This window comes from Typopeltis vanoorti, chromosome 16, assembly GCF_054136105.1.
Source record: "Typopeltis vanoorti isolate ZY-2024b chromosome 16, IOZ_Tvanoo_1.0, whole genome shotgun sequence".
Taxonomy (NCBI): domain Eukaryota; kingdom Metazoa; phylum Arthropoda; class Arachnida; order Uropygi; family Thelyphonidae; genus Typopeltis; species Typopeltis vanoorti.
The window spans coordinates 34,855,094-34,869,271 of NC_143564.1; the positions used below are offsets into that span (position 1 = coordinate 34,855,094).

The following is a 14,178-nucleotide window of genomic DNA, read 5'->3' on the forward strand; positions in this document are numbered from 1 at the left end:
ATTATCATCAAGCACGTCAAAAGGAAGCGTCCATTGCTGAAGAATGGCTTCTTATTGCAATACGATAATGCAAGGCCACATATTGCTGGTTGTGTAGTGGAACGTTTTGCAGAAGAACAACACAGATATCCTACCACATCCTCCATACAGTCCTGATCTTGCACCGTGCGATTTCTGGCTGTTTCCTCAGCTCAAGAAACCACTAAGAGGCTGCCATTTCGAAAGCAACAAAGCATGTGTAAAAGCTGCTGAGGCGATTTTGAAAGAACTCTCAAAAAACGAACTTTCACATGTGTTTAAGAAGTGGATGCAATGTTGGGACAAATGCATTACGTCTCAGGGTAGTTACTTCGAAAAAGACCATGTAAATGATGACGATTAAAGGTAATCTGTTTTCTGTATAAATATAGTCAGTCTTATTACTTATTGAACAGCCTACGTAGATCCCCAACAAGGACCAACTTTTCCTTTTTTATTGTGTCAGTTGCTTTTTCTAACGCCTCAAAAAATTCCTCCACTTCTACCTTAATAGAACCTTCTGTGGGACCATAGGCACAAATAAGTCTCATTGTCCAGTTCCCCATTCTCATATTTGCCCACATTACTCTACTTGAGACCGACTGCCATTCAAGAAGATTAGCCTCGTATTTTGTGTTGAATACTATGGCTCCTCCTTCTTTTCCTTGATTGTCATTGCTTGAATATAACATTTTGTATTTATTGTTCAGAAAGATCTCACCAGTTTTTGTCTTTTTTGTTTCAGTCACCCCCTATTATGTCGATCTGGTACTTATTTAATTCTTCAGCTAGCTCCATTTCTTTGCCATTCAGGCTTCTTATGTTGATAGTACCAATCTTTAACTCTGGTGATGTTGAGTTGGGGTGGTGTGTTTTGAGATATGTTCCAGTAGCTGACCTTTCACTGTTCGCCCTGGTTCCCTGGCGAAAACAACGGGGGCCTTGTTTAACCGGGCGACGCCCCCAGCTGGCATGAAAATTTGTCATGTTGTACCATCATTTTTTATTTTGGTTTAACCAATAAGAATACAATTTGGTTGTCTAAATCCTAAATTGCCAGCCCATTCTCGTTCGTTCAGTATCTGGGTAGATACCCAACAGGGTGCACCACGAGAAGGTGAGGATTGGACATTAGGTCAGAAGCCCTGGTCGGTTCTCTGCATTCCTTTAAAGGATATGTGGAGGTCTCCTCTCAGTTATACAGTTTTGACCCTTAAGCACCCCTTAATTGTCTGGGGATCAAAAAGGATTCATTCTATCGATATTTATTTCAACCCCTAGTTAAGAGTGAACAGCACAGGCTTCTTCAGGGCATTCCATGACAGGTCACAAGAGACAAGCAAAGAGGTTTGGAGTGCTGTTGTAGATCTCACGTGGTGGAATCCACATACTGGTGGTTACCGATTAACTGAATAGGCTATTCAGAACAGCATCGATGTGATTTTTGACCTCAATAAAGGTCAAAACTGGTCTGGATAATGCCTCATTTCATAATGCATTATACATATCCAAAAGGATATGTGCTTTGCATTATTATTATTATTATCTGTCAACTCCAGAGAATCCAAAGACTCATCGAGGGAGGGCATCTACTCTACAACTCTGCTTCCACCACTCACAATCCACCAACTGACTGCAACTACACCAACGCCATCTAACGTCGACGACCACCACTGGTATTTCCACAGACAATTATGGGATACTAAGGAAATTCATGTGGTCATTAGCTTCTATGTACACGTGCAAATGGTTTCTTACACTTGAAACAAGAACATAATTTCTTGGCATTTTTAATTTAATTTATAACCAAGTGAAAAAACTTTCTACAGCATCCAGATGGTTAAGAAGTTGATTTTTAATGATATTCTCCACTATTTTAGAGACTAATGTGGAGAGGAGCAATGGATCAGTGTGATGGCAAACATCTTCCTTTTTTGGAATGGGCTGGATATAGGTTTGGTTTCATGATCTGGAGTAGACTCCACATTATGGAAGTAGCTAACAGCTGACTATAAAAAGTCTAGAGATAATATAAAATGAATGTTAGTTCAGAGTACAACTTTTAGTACAAATGGGAGAATATCATCTGGGCAAGAATGCTTTTCTTTTCTTTCTTTTTTTGATACATAGTTTATTTTAAATTCTTCTAATGGAAAAGAATGATGCAAAGTTAGCTTTGTCTTTTGTGTTGTTTGAGTTACACCACCTGAGAGAGAAAAATAAAGAGAGGTGGAAGCAGAGATGAAGAGAAACTGCAATTCTTTTGCAAAGGAACTGAAGATATGACTGCTGTTTGGTCCTACTGAAATCAAATTTTGATTTACTGATAGTTATTCTACAAACCTGGTTGATGTGGTTAACAAGGTACGGGTTTAAATTCTGCATTAAGCAGGAATATTTGTAAGTGTCCTTAGGTTCCAAGGAGATGAATTTCATTGCCCTAGAAATGAAGATCTCAAGCGGCTTGAAAAAGTTTGGTCTGTAGAGTAAGATTATGTAATAAATAAACAATTAATGCAAAATAATAAATAAAAATAACAAATCCATCCTTCAGCATGCCCACGGTAGTAATGTACTACATGTTATTATGTAACCTGTAATATATCAGTTTAGTAAATAAAATAATACACAAATTGTACATGAAATAGTACAAAAAAATTGTAACATGTTTCAATGTAAATCGAGAACAAAGTTGAAATTCTTGTCTCAAGCCACTTGAGATATGCTAATTTTTTTCAAATTAAACTCCCTTAGCAAACTTGTTGGAAAAGCAAGACTTGCACAATACAACCAAATGGACTTGAGAATGAAGGCATTCATGCAACAAGAATAATTTCTGTAACTTGATCACACTGTAGATGTTTGGAAGCAGTAGAGGGCGAAAAGAGTAGCCTGATCGTTAGAGAGGAAGAGAATTTTGTTATAATGACTAAGGACAGAAGATTGAGAGTATCTTAGAGTAAGGTATTCTGTAGGAAAAGAAACTTGCACAAAGCTATGGTCTGAATTACCAAGAAAGATGAAGAAATTAATTCTATACCATACCTGGAAGGGGAACTCACTGAGAAAATATCAAGTGTTAAGGGCAGAAAAGGTTGTCTGGTATGCTAGTCATCAGCCAGACAAATTATGCTAAATCACAGTTGAGTCAGTGGAAGAGGACAGAGTGATATTTAAAATTTGGAGCATGATAAAAGCTATATGTGAATGTCATAGAATAACACAACTTAAGCCAGAGAGGATTCCAAATATAAAGTTCTGACATCAAGATAAGATTATAGGAGTTATTTTGTTTTATTTCATAACAAATTTGTTTAAGGATGACAAAAATACATTAATGACTATTATTCAATGTAAAATGCTTTGAATTCATAAACAATATAAATAAAAAATAAAACTGTCTATATGCAACAGATGCATAATTTAGTAAGCTTATTTCCTCTCCCCCTTTAATATGTATTTCCCATACATTAAAGCTGTTCATTTATAAGTTGGTGACAAAACGAGCCTGTGTAGCTCAGTGGATGTGGCGTTTGCACAGCACGGAGCTTGATCTGGTTGGCTGAGTGGTCAGTGTATCCGCTCTACAGTCAAAAGGCTGTGGGTTCGAATCCCGCTGTGGGCATGGATTTGTGATTGTCTGTGAAAATACTAGTGATGATGATGGGTGGTAGATGGTGTTGGTGTACGTGATGATGATGGTAGTTACGGTTCGTTGTAGTTGGATTGAGAGGTGGAGATAGAGCTATAAAGTAGGTGCCCTCCCACGACGAGTCTTTGGACTCCCTGGAGGTGTTATGTAATAATAATAATAATATTTCATCTTTGAAAATGAATGAATTAAGTAATTAATTTTTTTTCTTTTTTTGAAAATTGCATGTCATATTCAATTGTATTCATATTCAAAGTCATTGCATGTGTTACTTTTAAACGTTACCTTGAGTTGTGCTTTTTTGTCCCCCCCCCAATACTTAATAGTGATTTTATCTGTAAAGAAATATTTAAACTTCATCATGAAAATTTCTAGTTTCAATATAAATTGGTAGGGACCAGTTAGAAAACATCTTTTTCTCCCATTTTCATTTCACCTTTATCATCTCTAACTCCTTTTACGGCACTCTTTCCTCCATTTCTAAGCTTCTTCAACAACCTCCAGAATATTTTGCCACCTTCTTGATATTTATTTTCTTGATCACATCTCCTTGCGGATATGTTGCATTATGGGAGATACTGAGATAGGAGTGTTGGTAGCTTGCTCCACCTTTGCAAGGAGTGCCCTGGTGTTGTACCACCTTACCCCAGTCCTGAAGATACTTTCAGGTGCAAACTTTGTTTGCTCACACTTGGATAAAGGATTAAACTAAATTTATTATACTTTAACCAAGTGAAAAATAAACTTTCAATATCTTTCTCTAAATCCAGAGTAATTTATTAAAAAAGGGTGGCACACCATTTGGCAACTCCTATAGGTAGAGATGACCTGCTAATGCTTCTGCCTCTCCACTTGGGCCTGGCTCCCACTGAAGAGACCTCAATAAAGGTCGAAACTAGTCTGGGTTGTGGCCCTTCCCTTAATGCATAACATTAGACATATCCGCAAGGAGATGTGTTTTGCATTATGGGAGATACTGAGATAGGAGTGTTGGTTGCTTGCTCCACCTTTGCAAGGAGTGCCCTGGTGTTGTACCACCTTGCCCCAGTCCTGAAGATACTTTCAGGCGCAAACTTTGTTTGCTCACACTTGGATAAAGGATTAAACTAAATTTATTATACTCTAACCAAGTGAAAAATAAACTTTCAACATTTTTACTTTATGACCATGGAGTCAGAGACTCATTGTGGAAGGTACACACTATCACACACACACACACAAAGCTCAGGCCAGGATGGTAACAAGGGTGGTAAGAAAAGCAAACTGATGTTCGCACTGATATGATCGTTGGCTTGTTGAGAGCTCCTGAAAAGATTAGTAGTATTTTATGTTATCATTGGCAATTTTACTAGAATTTTACATAGTATTGTTTGCTTTTTGTTTCTTAGTGTGTCTGTGCAATTTTTGTGTGTTTTCTATGTTATTTTAATTATTATTTTTAAGATAAGATAGTGTACATATGGCACCAATAAAAAAAAATGGCGGCCAGGTCGCCATGTTTGTTTAAGAGTTTTGATATAAAAGAGTTTATGCAATGTGCTGTTGCGAGATGTATGCTTTGTGAAGAGTGGTGGGAGTCTGGTTAGATGGTGATAGTGGAGTTAATATGTGCAGAAAGTGTAAGGAGAATGAGGATCTTAAGCGTGTTTCAGGTGGCGAGAGTGATATCATTAATGATAGTCAGAATATAAAAAACTATAAAAAACAGCGATGTAATAAGGAATTGTGGGGTAGTACCAGATAGGTGTGAGAGTGTCGTTGAAAGTGTAAATGAAGGTAGATATACAGAACGAATGGATGATTTTGATAATGAAAATGGTGAGATAGATGCAAGTAGCGAAATCGCAAGGTTGAACAAAGCGATACACAGAGCAAAAAGACAACTGGAGAGTATGGAAAAATGTGTGCTGAACGTACCGACTAATAAACGGCGAAAGTCTGTTACGGTAAATAATAGAATGTTCGTAAACATCAATAAAATGAAGGAGCGAGTGCTGTATGGAGATTCGCTATTAAGAGGCGTGTTAGTTGAGAGTTTGACGAAATCGTACCAGCCGGGTGCGAACATAAAGGACGTCAGCGAATCTATTCGAGTGCAAAAACAGAGGGTGGAAGAGATGATAATCGTGGCAGGAACAAATGATCTGAAAGAAGACAAAATGGAAATGATAGAGGATGTGAGGGAATTACATGAGGTAGCAAAAGAGAAGAGTGAGAGAGTTAGGATGGTGAGTATTTTACCGCAGTATGACAGTGAAGTGTTTAGAAGGAGGGCCATAATTGCCAATGACTTTATGCGTGGGTTATGCATGGAGAGTGGTGTGGAATTTGTGGATGTGTGGAGTGAGTTCGATGGGCGAAAGAATTTATATAAGATGGATGGGTTACATTTGAATGGATTTGGTGTACGGAGGCTTGAAAAAGTGTTGATGAATGAAGTGGATGTACAGACTCAAGGAAACTAGATTTATTAAGGGGGGGGGAGTTGATATGCAGACTTTAGGGAGGCAGTTGAGTGTATGAATGAGTATAATATGCCTGAGCGAGTACGAAGGACAACAAATCAGAATGGGAGTTAGTATAAGGCATCAAAGTAGGCATGGGACTAATGGGCTTCTGCAATTCATGTACACTAATGCCAGGAGTATTAGGAACAAGAAGGAAGAGTTTTTGGCCTTGGTTGGCACTTCCAGGCCACAGGTTATTGGTATTAGTGAAACATGGCTGACAGAAGATGATAAAGCTAGTAGGATTGAATGCGATGGGTATAGTGTGTTCAGGAGTGACAGGGAGAATAAAAAGGGGGTAGGAGTGTTATTGATGATAGCTGATGAGTTGCAGCCAAGGAGTATAGAAGTTGAACTGCAGGATAGAGAAAAGAGCACATTTGAGGTTTAGTGTGAGATAGAGTCTAGCAGAACAAAATATACAATTGGGTGCTGCTATAGACTAGGTGATGGAATAGATGGTGGGGATAGTATGCATAGGCAAATAGAAGAAATGAGTGGAAGGAGGGTAATTATTATGGGTGATTTCAATTATGGTAACATAGACTGGAAAGAGGAGAGAGCACATGGGAGGAGGGAATTGGATTTTATGCGGTTATTAAGGGACAACTATCTGCGACAGCACGTAGTAGAAAATAGCAGGGGGCAGAGAGTGCTTGACCTAGTAATTGCATCTGAGAATGTGGCTGTAATGAACAGGACCATGTTGCCACTACTTGGGAGGTGGCTAAAGGAGTGGAATTTGCAATTAAGACAGGGTACATGTGGAATTACCGGGCTGGTAAGTATGACAAGCTTAGGAGTGTGCTTGGCTCAGTGCCATGGCATGTAAAACTGCAAGGGTTGGATGTTGATAGTGCATGGGAGGTGGTTAAGAAGTGTTTGCAGGAGGCAATGGCTGATTGTATACCAAGAGTCCAAATAATAAATCAAGTAGGGGTTAAATGGATGAATAACACTATTAAGTTTGAGCTGCAAAAAAAGAAACAATTGTGGAGGGAATTTAAGGAGAAAGGTAACCAGCAGGCGCAGGAACAGTATAAAGCTCAGGCCAGGATGGTAACAAGGGTGGTAAGAAAAGCAAAAGTGGATTATGAAAGAAAATTGGCCATGCAGGCTAAAGAGAATCCCAAACAGTTTTTTCAATATGTTGCAAGTAAAAGGAAAAATGTTCATGGCAAAATGATTTTAAAAAATGCTGAGGGTAGGGAGGTAACCGAATCAGTCGATATAGTGGAATTACTGAGCAAGCACTTTGCAAGAGTATATATATCATCCAGGTGGTGACATTGCAGGAATGGAAGAACCAACAGCTTATACTGGAATTGTGATGAATGAAGTAGAGGTAACTAGTCTATTACAGAACCTCAATGTCAATACATCTGTGGGATTGGATGGTATACCAGCTCGTGTCGTACGTGAAGCGGCTAAAGAATTGTCAGTGCCCTTGACCATTTTTTTTAATTTGAGCCTCGGGTCTGGTTCAGTCCGGGGAGGGGGGGGGAAGGGGGGAATAGTTCCGCTGCATAAAGGTGGTTCCAAGGCTGCTGTTGAAAATTACCAGCCAATCAGCATAACAGGAATCATTATCAAGGTCTTGGAGAAAATAGTCAAGAGGAAAATACAAGATTGGATAGATGAAAATGGGATACTGTATCGGGGACAGCATGATTTTGTGAAGGGTAGGTCATGCCTCAGTAACTTGCTCACATATTATAACACAGTGACAGCCGAACTGGATAAGGGTAATGGGTTTACAGTGATTCTACTGGACCTTACTACGACCTTTGACATGATACCACATGGAATTCTAATCAGTAAATTGCAGCATATGGGGATGGATATAGGGTTGGTGAGATGGATGGGAGGGTGGTTGATGGAGAGATATCAGAGAGTGGTTTATTCAGGAGTAGAGTCCACAAGACGGCCTGTGACTAGTGGTGTGCCACAAGGATCTGTTCTTGGACCACTGTTGTTTAATTTGTTCATTAATGATATAGGAAAGGATCTGAGAGGAACAGTTCATTTGTTTGCGGATGATGCAAAGTTGGGTACAGCAATAGTGAATGCAGATGATGTCAAAATTTTGCAAGATGATTTGGATAGATTGGAAGTCTGGGCTAAGGAGAATGGATGTCAATTTAATGTGGCAAAATGTAAGGTTATACATTTTGGGGTGAATAGATTAGCAGCAGTTTATTACATCGGTGGAACTGTACTCCAGGAAATTGATGAGGCACGAGATTTAGGAGTGTTGGTGGATAAGAAGTTTAGGGGACACATTGCAAAAGTGGGCAAATCAACTCATCAAATCACTTGGTTGCTGAAGAATATGTTGACAAGCAGAGACACGCAGGTTATTGTTCCTCTGTATCAAGCCTTGATAAGGCCCCATCTCGACTACTGTGCCCAGATTTGGTCACCTAGGTTTCTTCTTGATGGGGAGGAGGTTGAGAGGATCCAGAGTCGAGTGGCCAAGATGATAGCAGGTCTGTGGAATGAACCTTATGAGAACAGGTTGAGGATTTGTGGGTTGCAAAAATTGGTTGATAGGCAGAGGAGGGGAGATATGATTGAGACATTCAAATTACTGAAGAGTTTCTATAAAATTAATTCAGAAGATATTTTTGAGAACGGGGCTGGTTGTGGGAGGACTAGGGGACATCCATGGAAACCGGGCAAAAGTGTGGTTAGTAAGGGTGTTAGAGCTGGGTTCTTTACTTTTAGAGTGGTGAATGAGTGGAATGGGCTGCCAGAGTCTGTGGTGGATGCTGTGACAGTGAATGAGTTTAAGGCAAGGTAGATACTGTATGAATGTCGAATAGTTGTGATGAATATGATTTGGGGCCTCCCTCGATGAGTCTAAGGACTCCCTGGAGTTGCCAGTAATAATAATAATAAAGCTCAAACTCATTCAATGTATCTGCATTCACAACATGCCCAGGAAAAGCATTCCATACACACCACTCAAAATGCAAAGAACCTGCTTCTCATTCCTTTGCTAATAGTCTCTTGTTCTATCCCCTCTCCGATTCTATGAAATATTTCTTCTGCATTAACTTGATAACAACCACCCATGACTAAATTATGTCTTGCTCATATTCTCCTCATCCTATTCATGAGGATTTGCAAATTACATTCTTTCAATCTGTCTTTATACCCCACATTCCAAAGACCAGTTACCATCTTTTAAATAGTCTCTAGATCCTTCTAACATAGTCTTTCGCAACAAAAACCCAGTGCCTAAATCTGTGCACAATAACCCATATTAGATCTGATCAAGGCCTTATACAATGGAATCATATTTCTGTATATCAAGGTCCTCTACATCATTGCCATTATTCGATTTGACAACTATCCCTGAATTTTAGGCCCGTATCCACCACCACCACTGCCAGATCTCTCATTCATCTCATACCTCCTTCAAAGTTTCTCCACCAAATATATATGTCTTGGAAAGAAATCAATGGACACCACAGTGTGAGAAAGAAACAGCCATGGTGCCCACCTTAATAAGATAACCTCCTTTCGTTCAGACTACTGCAGCAATCCTACAGGATATATTTTTACTTTCAGCAAGCATAAATGGGAATTTTGGACCAATCTTCCTGTTGGCATGTAATGAGATCCTAGAATGTAGTGGGATAGACATCCCTTGACCTCACCTGATGCCACAGTTTATCCCACATATGTTCACTAGGGTTGAGATCAGGGCTCTGTGGAGGCTAGTCAAGTGTGCCGATGTTCATATCCATAAACCATGCAATCACAGCAGCAGCCTTATGACACGGTGCATTGTCTTGCTGAAAGAGACAACGGTCAATTCCATAGAAACACCACAAAGCAGGAAGCATTTCATCCACTTCCCAGATAACTCTAAAGTTCAATGTTTGTTGCACCACAGAGGTCTGAGACCAAACAAGGACCATACAATTACATTGCCCCCCCCCCCCTCAGAATTTTGTAAGTGGTTATGCACTCTGATAAGAGATGTTCACCAAGCATCTGCCATACCCACACCTATCCATCTCAGTACAGTGTGCAGTGCAATAACCCATATTATCATTCATCTCCTACCTCCTTCAAAGTTTCTCCACCAAATATACATGTCTTGGAAAGAAATCAATGGACACCACAGTGTGAGAAATAAACAGCCAATACTCCATAACACAGCTTTCCAAGCTTCCACATACTGTGTACATGCTCTTTGCACCACTGAAGATGATTCTGCATGTTGATTCTGGTGTATGGGGCTTGCATATTGCAGTTCTACTATGGAAATCTATGTTGTGTGCCTCAATTCTGAATATTTTTGTGCAGATTTGTGTTCCAGTTGATGCTCAGAACTCCACATTCAATGTGTCAGCCGACATATGACAGTTTGTACATATTATCCTTCATAGCACTCTGCAGTGATGTTTGGTGAGTGTGACGGGTCATCCACTGAGGACAGTTGACTCCCTGCACTTCCATCTCAGTATGGTATCACTGATTGTTGACCTAGGATGGCCCAATTTTCTGACAACTTGCCAAACAAATAGACCCAAAATACAGCATCTGATCAGAATGCCTCATTCAAATTATATCAGTTTCCTTCTTGCAGCTGGACACAGTTGCACTGACTGGGGAGCATCATATTCCTCCAATTTATACCAGCTACAAATATGTGACTTGTTACATGGCAAGATACACCTTGCTCATTGGGGGTGTCCATTGACTTCTTTCCAAGCAGTGCATACTTTGCATCCCATCACATACTTCAGAACCTTATACTCTGCAACATTGAACTAACGGTTCCACTTATATGCCTATTCACACAAGCTATTCAAGTCCTGTAAGGCCATAACATCTGCTCGACTCTGAATTGTTCTTTCTAATTAGCATTATCTACATCTCTGAAATCAGTTGTTTCAATATTCTGTTTCTGTCACAGAGACAATTTCAGGAATAGATATTCAAATTGTAATAAATATTGGAAAATTCAATGTGTTTAATTATTTCTCTGTGCCATATCTAAACCATTAAAATTAATTATATGTGTAAACCAGCACCTAAGCCTAAATATGCATTCCCTAGTCTGTTACCCAATCCCATCTGTTTATTCTTTCCTCACAAAAGTCTTCATACTTTGGTGATCATTTTCCTTCCAACTGGGAGGAAAATCTTATATCCCACTCACAACCACATCCTCTGATGAAATGATTAGATCTAAATCTCAATCATGCATGCCTCCCTTATATATTGCCTAAGATAACTGTCTCTCATAAACTGAAGAAATTCATTTTTCTTATACCCAAATGCTGTTTCTTCAATTTCAAATCTATATTATCATGATTAAAATCACCCATAATAATCACCATTCCTTTGCTCACTAATGCAAGTTGCTTATACATTTCATCACCACCATCCACATTACCTGGCCTATAGTAGTGTTTCACTAAATATCTATTCATGTCAACCTCCACCTAACACCATACAGACTCAAAACCCCTGCTGCCAATTCCCTCTTGCATCTCCACTCTGTGCAGACAAAATTTGCCTGCTATCATCAGCAGCATCCCCCCCACCTCCCTTATCCTTTCTATGCTCACTAAAAACATCACACCTTTCCATTTCTATTTCCCACCAGGATATAAATCCTTATCCAATTATGTTTTGTATATTCCAACAATTTTTGGAAGAATAAAATCAATTGGCTAAACCATTTCATCTCCCTTATTTCTGATACTCTTGCATTTGTAAATAAACAGCAATTCACTTTTAGGTCTAAAACCAGTCCTGCCCATGCTATGTGAATTCCCCCTCCCCACCTAACCATTCCTCAAGGGATGTAGTTCAATCTGCTTAGATTCAACTACACCCCTTACATCCCAAGCTATCCTATTCCTATGCTAACCATCCTGATTATACACATTCACTACTACCTCCAACATCCACTCCTTATACTGTCTCCCTGTCTATCCTGACTCCCTCTATTTCCCTGTCCATCTGGCATTCTTGTTATCTCATCATTATTTCTCACTCTACTACTATTACTATTCTCACCATTCCTCTCTTCTGATCTTTTGCTTCATCTCTTACGTCCTCTGCTATCTTGCTCACATCACTCATTGCTTCTCCTTGCAGCTGTTGCTGCAAGGAGAATTTTCAAACTCCACTCCCTTCTCATCATGCCAAGATACTATTGCTGTCTGTCAATTCATCACTATCATAACTTTCCAACCATTGTTATCTTTCACTCCCTCATAAACCTCATGATATCTATCCTCACATTCTCCTTATGCCCAACCAACATCATTTGTTCCAACAACCACCACTAACTCGCGTGCTTGTTTGCTTTTTATATTCAATGCATTAATTATCTTGCTGATTCTCCCTTCTGGAAAACACACCTTATGGAATCTCTCATTGACCACACCTCTAATAATGGAATCTTCATACTTGAGTCATTCATCACTTTTCATGTGGCTGGCTACCACCAGGTGATCATTTTCCTCCCAATTGGGAGGAAAATCTTACACCCCACTCACAATCATTTCATCCTCTGATGAAATGATTGTCTTGAGACATTCTCAAGACCTTATTTGTCTCACTTTTTATTCGGATACTCATTTTTCAAATCTTGCATCCTGGCAATTACACTATCTGCTAGTCTGTCATTCATTTCCTCATTCCTACTTTCCTTCGCTTCAACAGTGTCACTCACTTTTGTTTCATCAGCTGTACTTTCTTCCACAGTCATGCTTATTTCCATTGAGTCATTTGCTTCCAATTATGCTGTCTTTTATTCAATCAGTCAGTTTTGCATTTACCAATAACTTATAGTCCAACAGAATATTACATTTTCAACATATCCATACCTTCTCTTATCTCTTGTTCAGTTTCTCCAGAAACACATTCTCTCCATTCTGCCATGGATACATGTTGCACTCAAGACAATGAACCATTCTTGTAATCACATTTGATTTTTGTGTGGCATAATGTACAGATCTTGTTCATAATGCCATTTTGTCATTGTTCACTGCAAGCTTCAAAAAATAATAACAGAGGCATAAGAGAATGGGAGTAAAAATAAGAAAGTAATAAGTAAGAATAAGAAAGAAAGTAAAAGAATGGAAATCTGTGGGGTCATCTCTTCTCATAATAGAACTAGGAGAAAAACAGTTGATGATTTATCTATGATTTTTGGGTTGTATCTTCTGAGAAAGGTTATTTGCTTAATAAGACATTTCTTGCTATAATTTATTAACTTCTTAACTATTTTCTTCTATATTAATCAGTTATTTGTCAGTTCTCCACTATTGCCATCATATAATTTTCATTTCCTAAGATATTATTAATGGCATCAATCAACCAAGATCTTAGTCTTCCACAGGATATTTTTCTGCCATCAACCACTAATTTTACTAATCCTTTCACTCTTAATCTCTTTCAGCGAACAGATTTATTTGCATTTCCAAATGCTACATTATCAAGTTTCTTTCTAATATCATTTTTAATATGATTCTACTACTGCTATTTGTTCACTCCCTTAATGTTTCTCAGAAATATCTCATATGTGATCTCTAGTCTTTAATCAACTGATTTGATTTCTTATCTAGCTTTCAGATTCCGAAGTTCAAATTTGTTTGAACAGTGTCGTCTTATGTAACCATAGCTTGTTATCTTGGCTAATTTCTCTCTTATTCAAGATAATTTTACTTAACTGGCTTTCCAGTAAAGTAATTTGCAGGAACAGGTTGCATGTTGTCTTTTGGAGAAGGTAAAAGTAGACTGATCTGGTCAAAAGGTTTGTATGGACTGCAAGTTGAAATTTTTTAAGTATACAAGAAACATACTCAGAGGTGCCTTTAATGTGTGGAATGGAAATCCTGTAGACGTCATCTCTTCTCATAGCAGAAGAATGGTTTATGATTTCTGGGTTGTATCTTATGAGAGAGGAGGTTTGCTTAATAAGATATTTCTTGTTGAAGAGACATTTTTTAAGAATAGACAACATAG

General features: G+C 38.7%; 1 protein-coding gene across 4 annotated transcripts in view; it reads right to left on the minus strand.

Annotated features, from left to right (window-relative positions):
- RhoGAP15B (RhoGAP_ARAP and RA_ARAPs domain-containing protein RhoGAP15B) overlaps positions 1-14,178 on the minus strand; it is a 339,597-nt gene that overhangs the window by 229,427 nt on the left and 95,992 nt on the right. The window lies entirely within an intron of this gene.